We start from the raw sequence: 5086 nt of genomic DNA, 5'->3' as shown, positions 1-5086 counted from the left end.
GTGCACGCAGAGTGCAAATTGCTCACTCCTCCCGGTTTGCACACACCCACACCTCGCTCACTCTGATTAACGGAGACTGTGTGCACAAGGAGCTCCGGAGCATGAGGAATTTCGCCAGGTGTGGCTAGTTTATTTTCAGGTGTGGACAGGATGGTCATTCAAAACGGACTCTGATTTGGTCTCCTACCTAAACTCAACACCTCCCCTGCCCCGCCCCTGGCAGCAGATCCTGACTTTTTCCTTGTTGGGCATGCAAACCTTTCACTCGTCAGAGACTCAGAGTAGTTGGAAGGCTCTGATGTGTCAGTATCAGTAAGCTAATGGAAGCCATGTGTTCCCAGAATGGAAAAAAAAAAAAAAAAAAACCCCTGGCTTCTTAAGGATCCAGACATGTCTTGCCTTAAATGAGTCTAAAGCAAAGACTCTTGTTTGGAGTCCTTTTCTCTTAGTTGGTCCTTTGCCATATGGATGATTAACTATTGATAATGTTATTCCAAATGACCCATTCCTAAAAGTGAAGGGCTCATTCTCTAAGGGTAAGGTAAGTAGCTAAATTTAATTGAATAGATATTAGGTGCTATGCAATTTAACAATATAATGATGATCAAAAGGATCACATCAACTGCTATATACTTAGTGCAGATACCTGCTAAGAGTCCAGGGTTGACTGATTTATTTAACCCTAACCCCAAGTAGGGAGGTGGCTATTGTCATTCCCAATTTATGTAAAGAAACCCTGAAGTACTAAGAAATAGGTGTGATGGTGGGCAGACGTGGATTGGGAGAGTCGCTTTACTCTATACATTTTCCCCATGGCACAATAACTTGGAAAGAAGAGTTACGATGCTAACTTTATAGCTAACTTTATAGAGATGTAGAAAGTTTGAATAAATTTTCCAAGGACACCAGGCTGGTAAATGACAGCAGAGGAGTATTAATAGAGTATTTAAAAGTCAATGTAGTCTGCTGTGCTTTACCACAGGGTGGAGTTTCTAGGGTGAATGGATTAGATTTCCCAAAGGGCTGTCAAGCTCTGTGCTTAATGTACTGCATACAACATCAGCATAAAGAAAGAGAGAGAACTTATTGAAAGAATTTTTTTTTCATGGAAATGCCAAATGATAAGTAGTCACTAAGAAACAACCAAAAATCTTTTGGACGTCTTTATTGTTTTATATTTTTGTATCTTCAGTTAAAAGAACCCAACATTAATGTCTCAGAGACTGGAAATCACAAAGGTGCATTATTTGTACTACACATTCATGGTGGGGCAGCCAGTGGGACTGGGTAAGGATTCTGGGGTTGGGTGGGAAGGGAAGCTTTGCACCAGTTTGGCTTCATGAGGGCGAGGAAGATGGTGGACCTCCCACCAGCAGGAGCGCTCCTGGCTGCATGGATGGAACTCAGGCAGCCTGGGCTCTTAAGAGCTGCCTGGAAATGTCTCATTTCTTGCATGTTCATATTGCATTGCCCAAAGCAAATCTAATAACATCCAAGAAGTAGGGCCTGGCCTTACCACCAAGTGAATGGAAGGAGCAGAACTGGTCCATTGGGAAGAGGCTGGCGATTGCTGTTTTGCAAATAGACAAGTGTGGGTGTAAGGAGTGCAGTAAACTTTCTGGTGTTCAAGGCCCTCAAATGTCTTCATATTTCCCAGAATAGGGGAGGAAAGATCCCTCCTTGGACCTGTATAAATGCAGGCAATATGATTCCACCCTCTACTTTCCTCCTACACGTCTTGTGGTCCCTGCTCCTCCCCTTCTGCCTCCCTCCTCTAACTATTACGGATCTGTTTTCTCATTGTCCCAGAAGCTGAGCTCATGGCCACTTCCTACTGATAGGCTCAGTGCTGCTTTCTTTGGGAGTTCTGGAAGCAACCTCGCTATGTGAAGGGCCTCCCTTTCAGAGCAGAGCCGAGGGGCCTCTCTGCTTTTACCAGAGGGTTACCCCAGCTCTTAGTGTTCCTTTTTGTCACACCTCTTAGGTAGTTCCTGTGTAGCATGTTAGCATCTGAATTCTGGACTTTAAATAGACTGAGGGTGGCTGCCTCAGAGACCCCCCAGGGAAGCGGTCAAAGGAAATGGAGGCATCTGTGGGTCTCCTCCTTTTCCACAAATCTGGAGACATCTCCCTTCTCCGTTCAGATGCCCAGTTATAAAAACAAACTACTCTTCTGAGGAGCTCACTGCTCTCAGGCCTGTCCCAGTTACCGACAGGGTAGGCTGGCATGAGGTTCCCGGGTCCCTCTCTTGCCCCAGCTTCCTCCTCGGAGATGAAAGGCTGAGTCTGAAAGGCCAATTTGGAAGATTCTGGGCCCTTTAATTAAAGTCACCTGAATTGCTCATGTCTTTATTGCCGTCATCTCAAAGCCTGGTTTGGCTCTGACCTGGCTCCCAAAGGGATGAAGTTGGCATTCCTTCAAAAATTGACTGCAAACTGAGCTGTTTTCAAAAGTAAAGACTGATTGAAAAATTTAAAAAAAAAGAGCACTTCCTTCTTTTCCTTTTGTGGTTCATTATCATCTTCTAAAAAAAAAAAATAATTTCCCCCTTTTCTTTCTCTCTGTCTTTCTACTGAAACTAGAAGTATTTCACCCTGGCTTGCCAAATGATTTTTATCTCAATAGAAAAAGAACTTGCTATTTCCTGAAAATCTACTGCTTCTCCCGCCGCCCCCGCTCTAAAATACAATAAATTTTGTGCTGGGAATCAAAGTCAGGTAACTTGATAAGGAGCTAATGAAAACAAATTAATTCTGTCTGCATTTATAAAAGGGACAGCTTGGCCTCACGGTTATCTCCTTTGCTTCCCGGGAGGGTCAACTTCTTGGGACAACAGGGTTGGAAAGTCAGGTATTTGGAGGAAATAAACAGAGGCATGCTGTTTTTCCCTCTGGAGCAAGGTGATTATGTATGTGTAAATTACTCAGGTAATTTTGGGGGGGGGCTGGTAGGGAGAGATTTCATTCCAACACATGTGGCTAATTGCATATAAACTGTCATTTTGTGCCACTGTAATGTAGGACAATTTGCATTCACCCTGGGATCAGGGATGGGAATTTTAAGTAGTATTTGTGTGACAGCTGCAAAAACAGTATTTTAATCATCCTGGGTCTCTCCTTCTGGAATGGCCTTGGACAGCAGGAGGAGACAAATCTTGACCTTGGCTCCTGCCTCCCCTTTCGAAGGCCCATGCTTTCAAGGACAGAACCTTCCCACTCTATCATCTAGCTGGATTTGGAGGAAGACTTCCCAGTTAGAAGAAATATGTGTCTTACTTCCCAGTTTGTCTTTCTCGGACGACAGTTGTCTATTTTCTTAGAGAACCACTGATTGACTTGCTGCAGAGGTGACCAAAGAAGTAGTGACCAGTCCCACCAGCTCACGTGGCTATGAGTCTCTGAGACAAGAAGAATCCCAACAGTGCCCTGCAGATGGAGTGGTGCCTGGTGGGGAGTTAGGGTTGAATGTCTAGGCTGCCATGTTTTTGCTGCAGGGTTTATTCCCACTATGGGTTTCCAAAGAGTATAAAAGGGTAACCCAGACAGAACCTGAGTTTCAGAAGTGGGTGTCATCCCAGGAGACTCTTGGGATTTGACCCAAAATAACTAAATAAATGTCAAGATAGTCTTCTTCTCTAGTTTGCCATTAGCAGCTCTTTCTAAATGATAGAGAAGGAATGATGTTTTGGGAATTTGGAAGGTGCAGGGAGAAGTTGGAGGTGTGTCTGAAGTCACTCCATCTCTTCGACCAAGAGCCTTTTCCTCTTCCCTGTGTATCCTCCTTGGAAGAGGTTAGGCCTCTTCATCATCAGTTGAGGGGCTCAAGTCTCTTCTTACCTACTTCCCTGCTTCATTCCCATCTGCTACTCATGAAATGACACCTTCTCCCAAGCAAGGAGAGCATCTTGCCCATTTTTCAGAGGAGACAGGTAAGAGCATCATTTTGTCCATGGACAAACCAAGGTTCAAAGAAGTGGAGTGACTTTCTTCCAGGGCAAATAAAAAATGCTCTCAGAATCAAGGCCAGGTCTTGGTCTCCTCATATGTTTCTGTGGGAGTTCACCACGTTTGACTGTGGGGCACCTGCCTGTGTGCAGTGTCAGTTCACAAGGAGGCTTAGCCACAGGAATCACTTTGGAACTTTAGGGAAAAGTCACAGAAATCAACCAGGCAGATATCAGTAACAACAGGAAATTTATTATCAGAGTTTGAGCCTGTCTTTCAGTACTCAAGGCCAGAGTTTAGCTGACCTCACGAGGTGCTGAAACAAAGTCTGATGGTTGGAAACGTGTCCCCATGCACTGGTGGCCCCTCTTCTATTGATGCAACCCTGTTCCTCACATTCCTGCTTCTTGGGAACCATCCTTGAGATAAGCCCAGATTAAATACTCAAGAAACGAAGCTAGATTTGGTACCAAGATTCCCACTATACATTTTAGTGTTATATTAGGCTCCTTTTAAAATTTAAACCGTAGTAAACCCCAAAGAGATGGTGATGTTTCTTTTCATAAAAATCATTTTTCACAAAGGTGAACGGTTTATCAGCTCGTCTTCCATATTGCATTCTTTGTGACCTTTTGCTTTTTAAAACTGAGCAGGTAGTGATAATTGACTTCAATTAATTCAACTTACTTGTTCTTATTAGTAGTTGGGAAATGGATCTGTGTCAGTGTGTAGGAGTCTCCATTGTCCTTCATGGATCTATCTTACGTTTGGTTACTCTTGTAAGGCACTTGCAGACTGATGTGCAATTCTGTGTCCAAAGCCTAAACACAGAAATTCTTAAAGTGGGCATCTTGCATTCGATGTATTTTGGGGATGTTTTCCAGATCATTTGGCTTCTTTATGGATCTTATTCCAAAAAGCAGAGGAAGTGCACTCCACTTCTTTATAATCTCAGCCAAGAGGTTGTATAAACTATTCCAGCTCCTTCTTAGGGATCTCGTCGCAGTTGTCTGTAAGCTGCTCCAGTACAACTGCCTGGGTCTTCTCCAGCTCTGGACGTTCTGATGAGGTGACTTGGAGAAGGGAAGGGTCTGCACTTTGGTCCTACAACCCAGCAGACTGCCACGGTTACTTACCTTAG

Source organism: Marmota marmota, unplaced genomic scaffold (genome assembly GCF_001458135.2).
Source record: "Marmota marmota marmota unplaced genomic scaffold, marMar, whole genome shotgun sequence".
In the NCBI taxonomy this organism is placed as follows: domain Eukaryota; kingdom Metazoa; phylum Chordata; class Mammalia; order Rodentia; family Sciuridae; genus Marmota; species Marmota marmota.
This window is presented reverse-complemented; position numbering follows the sequence as displayed.